A 15,309-nucleotide genomic window follows, 5' to 3' on the forward strand; every position below is an offset into this window, starting at 1 on the left:
CACACACAGTTTTATTTATTACCACTTGTTGTCACTTACAATTAATCTTCTAAGATGGCAAATAATAAACTACACTTAAAGAAATGTCTATTCCCCAGTCACTCGTTCCACACACCTCGCTGGGCCGCACTTCCGGCGCAACTCTCGCCGCAGCACCCCTCGTGGGTCTCCGCCGCGGGACTCCGTCGCCGCACTCCGCCGCCGCCGTCACACCCTTCGCCGAGATCCCACTCGGCGACTCGCTCGCCACTTCACGCGGGACTCCGCCGCTCCCGCGACACTATCGCCCGGAAACTCCCGACTCCACTGAACTCACTCACTCCCTGCCCTGGAACCTTCGTCCAAGGACTTCGCCACTCTGCCGCACCCGCGGCACTATCGCCCGGATCTCCGCCACGGGAGAACTCACTCATTCTCCGACTGAACACTCCGAACTCCACTGACTGACTCTCTCGAGGCCGCCGTCCTCGTTTTATCTATCAGCCGCAATTCCAGAACTCACGAGAGCGGCCGGGGCCTGTCGCGTCGCTCCGTGCCGTCCAGATGGCAGAAATCTCTCGAAAACACGTGACGGCGGCTCGCGTAACTCCCAGCTGTCCGGTGTCAGTTACGTGTCAAAGGCAGGGCGGCTCGCGGGGGGAGCGGAGGGCTGGAGGGAGATAAAGCGGCGACCCAGGTGCGCACTGCACATCTCATGTTACGGCGTGCAGCTGCGCGTGACGCGGCCTGGCTAACGTTCGTAACATTATATAAATAACAGATATGTACATACAGCTGTCATAAATCATCTTAAAACTAGACTATAACATCCATCACAAACTGGAAACTTATATATATATATATATATATATATATATATATAATATGTGTGTTTTCACCAAGGCTCATGTCGTACAGGTTTGGTAATATAAAATAATATACTATGTACAAAAACGTTGGCATGTCGTTAGTTTTATATAGAAATTAATGTAAACTAAAGATCTTTTTTACACACGCGTTAAAATATTTATTTATGAGAGAAAAGCAAAAAAAAAAAATACTGCTTTTCTTCAATGGTTATGTCTGGTAAGTAGGGTAAGAGTTTCTAATGCATTCACGATGTTTTCTTTATTATATTTCAAAAATAACTGATATATTTAATTTAAATCCGTATCATAATTTTGAAGACAAAATTAAATATATATATATAAATTTATCCATTTAAATTATTGAGAGCACACTTATTTATAGTCTCTTGCTTTAACATCGTTTAAAATGCGACATGTTATGACCATTTATTTATGTTTCATTTAACAATGATTACAAACATTTATTTCGTGACTATTCGTCACAAGCTTCAACAACACTCATTATTTATCTTTCCTTGCTATGAATAACTTTCTTAAATCTCTTCGGCCGCGCGTTACTTGTCATTGTTCACAGTCCCGTCACTACTGCAGCGCAGACGAAGGTCAATGTGTTTTAAATGGCTCCTAGCGCAGCTTGTAGGCGGGGCCAACTTTCTCTTCCGCCCCTACCTCCCCTCGCAAAAGGGTTACCTCACCCCCGCGCAGATAGCCCTCACGAGTTCTGGCGACTACAGTATGAACACCTTCACTTTATCATTGACTTATTTTGAATGCCAGTGTAATCAATGGCCCTGTTCCTTCTTTATGGAAAAATTCAACTGTGATACCTGCTTTCGAAAAACATTATTCACAAACTATCGAGTATTATCTTTGATATGTAGCTTTTCAAACGTTTTCGGAAAAAAAAATAGGGGACATGAATTTAATCATAAAAAATTTCTGAAAAACATGGTTTACAATATAGAAGATCTAATTTAACAAATATTGTTATATATTTGAATGACTTGATTGCCAACATAATATCAAAACATCAATTTAATACTCATACAAAGCTATTTAGTCGAATCCCTTTTTCACTGAAATTATTTTTAATTGCAGTAATCTTTATAATTTTTGATAAGTTGCAAATGCACCATCATGGTGTTCTATTACATCAAGTGTTCCACAGTGTTGTAATATATCTCTACTACTATTTAATATATTTATAAATGGTATAACGAATGCAATTAAAACTTTTTAAAAATATTATATACCAAGGAAATAAAATTTTACTAAACTATAACTAGAAAATATGATTGGGAAGCTTTAAACGTGATATTTTAGCTGTTCCGACGAGGAGTTCTAATAATCAAATGTCCCTCGATTATAAAAAAACACATTGTGTGTAACATTAATTGAAAATCTTATATTCAGCTAATCATAATTATATAGAAAAGAAGAAATATTAAATGTGTTAACTTTAAGCGCTTTGGAGTCACTTTGAATACCAAGCTTATTTTCACCAACATGTAAATGATATTATAAGCAGCAAATTAAGAACTTTAAGTCTTATAAATTTAATACTTTCTCTGCACCAACATCTCATTGTATACTTTGTTTATCCTTCACTTTGATTAGATCCCAATCAGAATACTGTTCTGTAATTAGTAGTTCGATATGTTACTCTAATTTTAATAAAATATAAAATATACATAAAAAGGTTCTTATATTAATATTTGAAAATCTTCAAGCTTTTGACAGTCATTTTGAACATGCTATTTAATTGTCTAAATTTAATAGTCATTCTATATTCATTACAGGTTCAATCAGTGATGCATTATTTATAAACACTTTCATAACATATTTTGATTGCTCAGACATAATATCTCAAATTGTATTAAGAATTCCAACACAAAATCATAGAATTAGAGAAATTTTAAAATTTATTTTAAACACGGTTAAATTTATTTTTAAACATAAAATATTGTTGGTAGATGTGTAAACTATAACTCTTTTATGTAATAATCTAGAACCATTCATTGGCAAAATCTTAAGAATTAAGATTATTCCAATTCTTTCATAATCTATTTTTTTATTTTACATACACTTTTAGTTGTTAAATATTTTTATTAAAAGAAAAGTGATAAAATAAATTATATGAACACTATTATTTTAATATCGATATATCTACTGTGTTTTTTTTTTTCGTGTTTTGTCGTAATGTAATTTTATGTACCTCGTGTTAATATGTTTTTCTGATGTTTAATGTATTTATATGTTGTCAGTTTTGTTATGTATGTGTCATTCTATAATTGGCTAACAGCTGTTGAATGGCACAGAAATCAATATGCTAAATAAATAAATAATTTGTAAAAATAATTTAAGGTTTTTTGGGGAAACTTTAAACATAACAGATATTTTTCCACACATATTTTGTGATTTCTTAAGGACCAACCATTTGTAAAACTTCAGATGACGCAAATAGGAAAAAGCAGTAAGCGTTATACTCAATTATAATGTTTATTCAGTCTATAACTGCAGCTTCACAAAAAATTAACAACTTTTAAGACATAACGGGTTTACAGAACATAAAAAATTCATAAGCCACGAATAAAGAGCGGTTGTATGTTAATTCTGATAATTGATTATGTTTTAAATAAAACATTTTAAATTCTGGTTTAAACCAAATTTAAAAAAGTTAAATTTATACTTAAAGTGGCAGCTAAATACTTGCCCTCCTAGTAGACTGAGATTTGGCTTCCCAATTGTCTACAGATAGCTCTACAAGCTCTACCGATGCTACTTCCCCTACTTGTAGTTTTAGTGTTAAGTTTGTCTCATGTTCCAGTTCGAACTTAGGGCTGGAAGCTGCACCACGCCGCATTGTACCTTAATGAGATTTTGTTCATCTTACAAACAAATTAAACATTTGAAAGCAACGTATTAATGGTTTCACAAAATTTTAAATTTAAGATTAAAACAATCCACACACTCGGGATATTATTCACTTCTTATTCATAAATTTAATTTTAAAAAAATTGCAAAAAAAAACAGTTAACATGTTTGCATTATCTCTAATTTTCCGCGAGTTTGTACCACTTTACTTTACAATTTGTGAGCATGTTGCAATTTATTGTACAAGAATGTACATCCCTTCTTGCACCCTTGACTTATGGAGAACTTGTATCGTATTGCGGCAGTGTGTGCTAGCGACCAATATGCAAGGGATTGTATGCTAGCTAGTGCGCTTTATGAACGGATCGGTCTTTCATGCTTTTACGTGTATAATTATTGTATAAACAATCAGAAAAGTATTTGTACTCAAAGCATCTTTGAAAAATATAATTTAACGCTTGTTTTCTTGTGGATATAAATTTTATTAAATCTTTGTCAAAAAATTTAAAATCTCGCTGAAAAAAAATGAGGCACAAAATCGTGTTGTGTGTTCACATCACATCATGCTAGCAAGGGTATGAAACAGTGTTTATTTACTTGCTTATATATTTTATTTACTTCCGTGTACAAGAAAGAGGCTTGAATGTACTCTTTAAAAAAATACTTTGTTCCCTTTTCAGAAATTTTCAAAAATGTTTTTAGCCAAGTCTTTTCGTGTCACATTATTTATGTCAAAATATACTTTTAACCCTCCCTGTAAACAGTTAAGTTAATTTTATGTCAAAATGAAGCTTTAGCCTGTGTGGTGCCTAGTTACTTATTCTAGAAACAGCTAGTATACACTGCGTTTATACACTGTGTTAATATTAATACAAACTCAATGTTACTCCTAATACAATACAGTATATATAATATTATTTATAGTTAATATAGGTATATAGTATTTGGGAGTAGTATACAAATGGGCATACTGGGACTGGGTTCTGGGTGTGGATTGTGATTGTCGGTCCGCCATATTGGATTGTGACGTCACGGCGGCCATCTTGGATGGATGTGACCTTGACCTTTGACCTTGACCTTGACCCCGGCATCCATTTTGGATCCGCCATCTTGGATCCGCCATCTTGGATGACGTCATTGTGTTCTCGAAAATTCCGGAATTGTGTTTTCCGCCATATTGGACGATGACGTCACCGTTGCATTTTCCGTTACGATCGCCATCTTTAACTTTTTTATTTATTATCCGATTTTAATGAAAAAAATTTTAAAAATTATAAAAAAATTCATTTAATAAAATTTTAATAAAATACTTATAAAAAATATACTTTTACGACACGGAGTTTGGAGTCCTCGGTTCGAACCCGGTGAGGGCAAACAAATAAAAATGGCGACCGATCCTTCCCCCTAGGTGACTGCAGGCAGACTGACCCCCACCACTTCTTACCATGTACATATACGAACTTACACCCCCCCCCCCCTTCCCCCCCCCTTCATAAAAAATTATTTTTTTCGCACACGACGATCCACCCCTCCCTTTTTTAATTTTATTTTTATTTTTTTTATCGTAATAACCACCCTCCCCCACCACTACTCTAGTTTTTTCCCACCCTCCCTCACTTTACCGTCATTCGCACCCCTACCCTCCTCCTCACCCCTATTCTACCTTTAAAAGTATAAATACCGGCTGCAGGACCCGGGAGCCGTCAGTTTTTGCCTCAGTTCCTCCTCCGTCGACGCCGAGTACTTACATCGTGTCGCGGAGACGGATTTTTGTTTTTTTTTTTCACGTAATAAAATAATCATGGTTTCGCTTGCTGAAATGCATGATTTCATCGGTGAAATAATCACAGGATATGAAGGGATGTCGTTCGATAAAATTCGCCAATCGCTAACTGCAACCATCATAAGTACCCTCGATGCATTTCCCGGATGCGAGGAATTCATCCTGTATCTACACCACCGCATCCTGTGTACGGTGGAGGCGGCCATAGAGCTACAGCAGCAGCAGCAGCAGCAAGACGCACAAGACTCCGGCATCGAAGAGTGAGGCGCCATCGTCGCGGCATCCTCGTAACAATTCCAGCAATATCAACATGTCGACGACGGGTGACCGCGTCGACGAGGGCCATCGTCGAAGCCCATCGATGTCGCCATCGTCCGACAATTTTTGGACATCTTTCGCAGAGGGGCCCTGGCAGCCGCACGTCCCAAACGAGGACGTCTCAGCCGTCGTGACGCGACAGCTGCCCCGGAGATCGTCAACGTGGTTCGCCCAGAGGACATCTTCTATTAGGTACCCAGACTTTGTCGACCACGCCGACGACGTCGACGACGTCGTCGACGACGATGACGAAGATGTCATCACGTGGTGCTGGGACCTCTGTCCGGACCCACGCCCTCACGAGACTGAAAAGTGTGCCTTGTTCGACAGCAGTCAAGAAAACTATTCTTTCGTACGATCAGGACAGCAGTGCGTTCAATATCAAGTGTTTTATTACGGTTCCACTACCGACGTGTTCACCACTGACATTACGTATTTTGAATCTTGTCGTGACGACACGCACTTTAGGCTTAAATGGGATTCCAAGGATCCCTTCGGTACCGTGAAACCTATAATCGCATATGACTGTACGAACCCAAATTGTGTAATCAAACTATGCCATCCGCAAGCGTATTTTCCGTGTTCGATTGATGAACTAAATACATCGAAAATCGGTAATCGTAAATACCACTACAGTGAACAGTGCGGTGGACTAAAACATTGTAGGTACATGTACCACGATGATTTAGGTTATTGTTCAAAGTTTGAGACACCTTGCTGTCGTGAACTGTGTCCCGTGGCCAGATCAAAACTATTGTGTGACGCTAACTTTAACGCGGCAATGCATATTCATAGGCAACGCAAAATTCAACCGTCATATACTTTATAAATGTTATTATTTTTGATGTTGTATCTTTTTAATCAAAACCTAAACGAAAAAAAAATAGCCATGTTCTTACAATTATTTTGTGTTTTGCATCTCTGTAAAAAAAACTTTGTAATCAAGAATTATTTTTAAAAATGTATATCTACAAAACTAAATTAAAATTCCTATAATGTTTTTGATGTTAAAGTATGTATTAAAAAAAACTTGTTAAACAAATGAATATATATAAAAAAAATCTACGTCTACTCGGCACGAAGAAGGTACTCGGTAGGGGGGAGGGGGAATTGGGGCAAAAACTAATGTGTGAGTGATGTATATATATGTATGTATGAAACGCAGAGAAAATAAAATGGAAAAAAAAAATTTAATGTTTGTGTTTTATCATAATAATAAATCCCCCAAGTTACTATACACACACATTGTTTTTAAAAACAAAAAATTTATCTCTTCATGATTATACTTGAAAAAAAAAATACTTAAAAAATTATACATCGTTACACTTGGAAAAAAAAATTAATTCTTTTCAGCTTTATACTTGGAAAAAAAAATTATTCATATTTATACTTGTAAAAAAAAATTATACATCTTTATACTTGTAAAAAAAATTATACATCTTTATACTTGTAAAGAAAATAAATTCTTTATAACTTTATACTTGGAATAAATATTAAAAGTTATTCTTTATAAAATAATTTTGTAATATATTGTTAGCACGTGGCGACCAGCACACGTGTCCTTGAAGGGACATTAGGTCTCTGCCCTCAGCGCCGTGTCCCACGGTCCGACGAGCGACATGGAGGGGGAAGATGCACCTTCATGGTCCAGGGGAGAGGAGGGAAATTTTTGCAAACTAAGATCTTCACCACCTCCACCCCCCGCCACCGCCGCGGCCAGGGGGTAAAAGCCGCCTCACTACCCCGCCGACCGCGTAACGGAGCAGCCGCGCTTCTCGCACGCTCCCCGCATGGCGCATATATACACGTACAGAAATAAAAAAAATACAATTTATTACATACAAAGATTTATTTACACACAAAATATGTTTTACACACACAACATTGTTTTAAAATATCCTTTTCATCAATCCACGAGTCAAACTCTGGTCCATGATGCAACCATCGTATTAAGGCCTTACCCTTCTTACGCCGTAACACTTTTTCAACGAGAAAAGTATCTGGAAATTTAGTTTTCATAATCTCTTCTCCATAAAACGCCCCTGTTATACGTTTTCCTTTCAGATTCTCGAGAAAATAAGTACGCGGATACGTATTTTTTATTCTACATACACGAAATAGTTCACCAGTCCAATTCCCCTTGTAAGGTCTGTGAAAAATTCCGCGATTTTTCGAAATCCGCACAATGTCGCCGATATTCGCTTTTTTCTTTCGCGAATCTAGTATATTCGTCTTGGAGTACACAGTTCGAAGCAGTCGATTGTCCTTTACGTCCTTCGGCCTGAGTTTCGTTGTAGAATGCACAGTAGAATTGTATTCTCGTACCAGTTTAGGAAGTAAATTCAGCCACTTGTAATTACCGTTCGCTGTAAAATTCCTATACAGTTTATTCTTCATCGTACGAATCACACGTTCTGCCATTGACGCTTTGACACCGCTAAACGTAGAATAATGCGTAATGTCAAACTTTTTCATCAATGCCTTGAATGATGCATTGTAGAATTCTTTCCCGTCGTCAGTCTGCAGTAACGGTCTTCGTTTATGTTTCAAAATATCCGCCATGGCACTCGTAACTTCCACAGCGGTTTTTCGTTTTAAGGGTCTAGCCCACAGGAACTTTGAATAGGTGTCTATGACTATGAGAATGTACCTGTAGCCCTTGTTCACACGCGAATACTCAATCATCTCGATCAGGTCAGACTGCCAATTGTCGTCCAATCCTTTGATTTTTATTTTTCGACGTGGATAATTACGTCTTGCAGGTTTATGCAACTCGCCCGCAATGGCAAACTTTGACATGATCACTACTCAATATAACCCGCTTCCCGTAATTCCTCAAGTATGGAAGTGATTTCGTTGGTGTGCGAATTATTTCCCACGCTCTGAGATGCCTGTAGCAGTCTAAGACGATCAACTAATTCGTTCGGTTCGTCATAATATACATAGTCCAATTTTCTACAAGTGTCGAGTTTATAAAGTCCGGCCCCCTCGATGTCCAAGAAAAGACTAGCTATCAAAGGATATTTCTCATGTTCGTAATCTTTGAATCGACCTGTTTTCGGATCATTTTTCGCGTAAACGGCGTTGGAAGCATCTAGCAATCTTCTATATTTTCGCAAATCCACCTCTGAATATCGTCGCGGTTTTTTACGAAACAAAAGTTCGCATAATCCGCGAGTAAGTTTTATCACCTCTTTGCCACATTCAATATTATCGCCGGACACGAAATGAACCTCCTTCGAACCAAGGACCCATTTACTACCTAGTTTATGCACGCCATACGTCGCATCGCTGTTTCGAGGCACAGAGGAGGCCAGGTACTCGCTAGCGAGAGGACCGACTTCGAATCCTTTTTTATTTCGCGGTTTCTTCCTAAGAGTTCGACCGACACGAACTTCGTCTTCGCTAGTAGATACGTTGGAATCGTCTGTTAATTGTGGACTTCGCTTTCGTTTGCCCGCGGACGTAGTTTGCGGCTCTTCTTTTACCTCGATTTTAGTCGGTTTCTCGTTTTCGACGTCCCCTCGTCTGGCTATGAAACTATCCAGACGGGCACTCAAGGGCTTCAATTTTTCCTCTCTTCGAACCTCGTCGCTTAATCTGTGTTGCTTGGCGAGCAAGTACTTTGTCCGTATGGCCTCGATGACATCGTGCAGTTGCTTAGCCAAATCGGTGTTAACATCCATAATTTTTTTTTCTTATTTCGAAGCACCTTTAGACACCAGACGTGAATTAAGTTTTGACAGAAGCGACTTTAGGTCGTCGCGTCTTTGTGCATTCGAAACTTCGATCATGTCGCGAATTCGAGAATCCGAAGCTTCCACGCGCTGGTCTATGGCTACGAGGTACACGATTATTTCGTCCTTTGCGCGTTTTATTTCTTGGCCAAGTAGCGAAATGTATTTACGTATTTCAGCATCGTGTTTCACGGTGCATAGTTCGGTACGCGGAGCTCGACTGCTGCGTCCAAATTTCGAAATGCTATGATTCATGTTTGACGATAAACTGATCGAAACCCTGTCTGTACCTGCCCTTATATAGAGGCCAGTCCCTTACGATGACTAGGAATCCGTGTTCGTCTTTCCAACACAAGGAACACATGTCTTTAAATTCCTGAAACGACATGTCGGTGTTTACGTGATCGTCGTAAGCGTGACGTAAATTAAGTTCGTCCATGCGAAACAAAACTATAACATTTGCATTATCTCGCAGCAAATGTTTGGGTATTCTACCGTACGTCTGACACAGGTATACGCAGTCTACCTTGGCGTGCCTGCCCATGGAAAAGTACTCTTGTATTATGCCTTGTTTCTCACAAGCCACATCATCGAACACAAACACGGAATTAGGCTTTGCTTCGTCGGTAGACACCACATCGGTATTATCGCTAAACGGAAAATACTCCAGACCATCCACCGAGCGTAGAACGGCGGCCAAGCGCCGGTACTTTGCCTGTTGCAACGACTTGGAATACAAGTAAACGTTCTCGAACCGAAGACCGTTTGGCTCCTCCAGTAAACTCAGTAAAACACACGTCTTGCCACAGTTTGACGGCCCCGCTATGATGCAACGTACGGTGGACGGTAATAATATACCATGTCGTGATTCGCGACCGATAGTTTCATCGTCCTGCGTAATGCACACGGGCAAACAAACATCTTGCTTGACTACCTCCATCGCTACTGACGTGAATTCTATAAGAGCAATCGTATTTATTGATTTTAGGTCAGTTGCATGTAATGTCTCGAAGAGGCAGGAACAAACAACACATCGGCGCGGGACTCGTAAACTCGCTGATAAACAACCTACCATTCGAGCTACACATTCCCGGCTACAGATTTTGCGGCCCCGGCACGAAATAGCGAAAAGGTTAGCTCGCGGTGACGTGGACATTAATTCTCTCGACGAAAAGTGCAAGCAGCACGATATCGCATATTCATTAAGCAAGGATCTGGAATCTAGGCACAGAGCAGATCAGATACTGGCACAGGAAGCCGAAGATATAAGCAAATCGCCTGACGCGGGACTAGGAGAGAAAATCGCAGCGTGGGGCGTATCTAAAATCATGAAGGCAAAGACGAAATTAGGAATGGGTGCTCGTCGCCGGACCAGGTCTCGCAAGACCAAGAAGCGCAAGACACAAAGATCCAATAAGAAAAAGGGCGGGTTTTTACCGCTGCTGGTGCCTGCTATAGGTGCACTAGGCGGGATCGCAGCAGCCGCGGCAAATATCGCTAGAGCAGTCAACACTTCGAAGAATGAGCGCAAGCAGTTAAAAGAAGCACAACGACACAACGCCAACATGGAAGCCATTGCCATCGGTAAAAAAAAAAACGGCGCAGGACTGTACTTACGACCTCACAAGGCAGGCCGAGGCATGAGAAAAAAACGTGTAAAGAGAAAATCCTAAGTTCCCTGCCGAAACGACCGCTCACCAACGTAGATTTAATAAAGTACGCACGCAAACTTAAAATACCAAACTTCCGTGGCGTGTTTATGCGAGACACTTTGCCCAGCAAGCCAAACACACGTGAGTGCGCCATAATTAATTTAGACACGTCGGCGGGTCGCGGCACGCACTGGGTGGCCTATGTAAAGACGGGGAAAAAAGCAACTTACTACGACAGTTTCGGTAATTTACGCCCTCCGCCCGAACTGCGACAGTACCTGGGCCGGACCACTACGATGTTTTACAATTACGAAGCGGAACAGAGGCCTAATCAAACAAATTGCGGACACCTGTGCTTGAGATTTCTGACCAAATATGAATTATGAAAAATAAACAAGTATATTTTTTCTTATATAAAATAAACGTACAGTAGCGAAAATCAATCAGTCATGTCCGTAACACTCATATTGACAGGTCGTAGCTCGCAGCTACGAGCCACATTCTACCCGCCGCTGGATTTAGTCGGGGAATGGAGCATCGGACTCGTAGATTTTCAAACGTATAATGCCATACCTAATATCGACGAAGAAAACTGCAAAATGTGCTTCTTGAAAAGTGATGGAACAACAGCTCGGGAAGTTTTCATACCTACCGGCGCATACGAGTTGAGCGATATTACAAATTACATCAAGCAAGCCCTGTCTCCAAACACAATTTTCGAATTGCGAGATAATCCAAACACGCTACAGTGCGAACTTTACTGCAGTGAAAATGTCGACTTTACGAAACCTGGCACCATAGGTACAATGCTCGGATTCGAACCGAAAATATACGCAGCCAAGACCTTGCACGTCTCCACGCGACCTGTAAATATCATGTCGACAAATGTAATACGCATAAACTGTAATTTGGCAAGTGGAACGTACCTCGACGGAAAACTAAACAACATGGTACACGAGTTTTCGCCAACGGTTTCGCCCGGATATAAACTGGTCGAAGTACCGCAAAGTATCATTTACTTCCCTGTGCTCGCCAAAACAGTACACGAAGTGGTAGTGGACATTGTCGATCAAAACGATAAACTAGTAAATTTTAGAAACGAAGAAATTACACTACGTTTACACTTGAAGCGATGGGACTGATTTTCAAGACCTATAAATCAAAGAAGCGACACGAACCCAGGACCAGTCTGTTGCGAGGCCGCGACGCGTTAACACCTCTTAACGTTAAGTATCTCCGCAGTTTAGGCTACAAAGTTCACAAGCATGGAAGATTATTTAAACGTGTCAGAAAAAGCTCAGTTTAGCGACGATGTAAATAAATTTGAATATCACTGCTACGCTCCCTACCTCCAAGGACCGTACATGCCCGGTAGGGAAATACGCATCCCGGTACAGAAACAAGACGTATATACTCTACCCTGCCAATCGTTTATTCGTATAAGAGGCACGTTGACAAAGGCGGACGGAACACATCCCACAACTGCATATTTCGGTCGAAACGGAATATTACATTTATTCGAACGAGTTATTTTCGAATTGAATAATATTGCGATCGATGAATCGTGGGACTTGGGCATTACCGCCACGATGAAAAATTACCTGTCTCTAACACCGAACGACCTGAGCGCGACCAAAATCGCGGGTTTTGGAATGGAACCCGATTTCAAAATTCCCATCTACGAATCTGGAAAATTCGAAGTTAGCATACCGCTTTCGATGCTTCTCGGCTTCGCGGAGGATTACAAGAAAATATTAATTCAAGCCCGCCAAGAACTTGTGTTAATTCTAGCGACATCGCACCTGAATGCCGTCGTGGGAGCACCCGGAAACGACCCCCAGCCGGTCGCAGTTACCGTCACGAGCACCGAGTGGTTTGTTCCGCACGTAACCGTCAGCACGAAGGAAAGAGTCAGACTTTTAAGTTACGTTAAAAAGGACAAGACGGTCGAAATTGCGTTCAGGAGCTGGAATCTCGTAACGTGTCCCTTACTGACCCAGAATAGACGCAATCACTGGGTCGTCAAGACGTCGAGCAGTACGGAAAAACCTAGGTATATAATATTAGCTTTGCAGACAGACAGACAAATGAACTTGAAAGCCGACAGGTCGGTGTTTGACCACTGTTTTATGGAAAATGTAAAATTATTTTTAAACAGCGAAAGTTACCCGTACGTGGACATGAACATTGATTTTGAAAATGGCGGTATTTCCTTGCCGTATCACATGTACACGCAGTTCCAATCTTCGTACCACGGACGAGAATCGCACCCGATTCTGAGTCCAGACACCTATAAAACATTAGCTCCGCTAATCGTATTTGATGTGAGCAAACAAGACGAATCGATTCGCAGTTCTATGATTGATTGCCGATTGGAAATTTCCACGAAAGATGACGTACCGCCACTCGCAACGGCGTACTGTCTAATCCTACACGACAGAGTAATTAATTACGACGCGTTTTCAGGTCTCGTGAAAATATTGAACTAGATATAAATACGACTGCATGCATCATCCCATCATCAGTTGGCGACAAGATGTACTGCAACCTGCAAGGTTTCCAGAGCCAAAATGGGTTCGTGCTCAAGGAAATTGCCGTCACTCACGACGGCCGGACTCGAACCCGCAGCTTCCGACCCCCGTATCCGTGGAAACTACTAGACGAAAAAAGTAAACGGTCGAACGAATGGCTATGTAAATATTATCACGGACTAGAGTGGGACGAAGGAAAAATTCCGTACCACCAAGTGAAAAACACACTTCAAGATTTACTACTGCAAAACGAAATAATCTACGTTGCCGGACCTGAACAGAAGAAATGGCTACGAGAACTGTGTGACGTCGGAGCAGCTGAAATTGTGGATATACAGACCGACTACGGCTGTCCTTCCCTGCGCAAACTCTGTGCAATGTACGAAGCCAAGCATCCAAACGACAAGTTTGAACGTGTCTGTGCCTGCACAAACTCGCAGCTAATGCAGAAATGGCACGCGCAGCAGTGCGAATAACTTTTTTTTTTAAATATTGGCAAACCCGATTTTTTTTATTTGTCAAATATTGGCACACCTGAATTTAATTTTTTTGGTATAAATAGCTCGACAATCGAGCACTATCAATCAGTTGACGTTCGCACACGATGACGCCATTCCAGCCGGAAACCGAGTACCTGAGTGCGAAACCAGACTACAGCTGTATTGAATACAGTTTCCTGGACGAAGAAGAAAATTTACGCACATATACGGAAATATGTTACGGCGGAGTATTACATTTCCTAATGGCTCATTCACCACACAGTTATGAGCCATCACAACAACAAATAAACTGTTGCGGGGCGGAAAAGTGCGTCGTGTTTAACCTCAGACCAACATCCGTTCTTCCATGCACCAAGGAAGAAATTCTCGGTACAACTCTACACGCATCCGACTGCACGCCAGAAGACTGTAGCGGTATCGACCCCGGCACCCCGGGCTGCAGTGAGCAGTCCAAACCCGAGGTTTCGAAGCGCAGCGACCTGTCCAAACTCGTCGCTTCGAAGCGCAGCGACCTGTCCAGACCTGAACTCAAGACTAGGACTCAACGTCGACCCTCTCCCAGACTCGAACCGGCAACTCGGCGCCGCAGCACCAAGAAACGTGGATTCAGCGTCGATACGTCGCAGATCTACAGTGATAATGCTACGGACTTTTACGAATTTGATACTGTAAAAACCATTCGTAGCGCCCTGTGTTCTGTACTCTCTGCCTTGCTAGATGTTTTGAAGTAATAAAAAAAATTAAAAAACTATTGTAATGTGTTATACTTATTTATTTATCTTCCGTTTAAAAAATAATAATGTGGGATTGAAAAGGTAATCGTAAAATTAAAAAAAAAATGATATTTTACAGCCGGTTATGTAAATATGAAAGTGATGAAAATAACCTAATCTATAAAGTGTCATAATATATAAATTTTCAATAAGTTGGTAATTATTTCGTCTGGAGCATGGCGATTCACGTGGTGAATCTTCCAGCCGCCAGGAGCTGAGTGAATCTGATTGGCCAGTGGATATCCCCACCATGCCGACGGCCCTAGGCGGGGATTGTCAGCCTCCCTCCTTAT

The 15,309-nt window shown here is 40.7% G+C and overlaps 1 protein-coding gene across 1 annotated transcript in view; it reads right to left on the reverse strand.

Moving 5' to 3' along the window:
• Positions 1 to 15,309, reverse strand: part of LOC134539548 (soluble guanylate cyclase 88E) — a 197,193-nt gene that overhangs the window by 101,023 nt on the left and 80,861 nt on the right. The gene's annotated exons all lie outside the window — the stretch shown is intronic.

The sequence above is a fragment of the Bacillus rossius genome, chromosome 15 (assembly GCF_032445375.1).
Source record: "Bacillus rossius redtenbacheri isolate Brsri chromosome 15, Brsri_v3, whole genome shotgun sequence".
Taxonomy (NCBI): Eukaryota; Metazoa; Arthropoda; class Insecta; order Phasmatodea; family Bacillidae; genus Bacillus; species Bacillus rossius.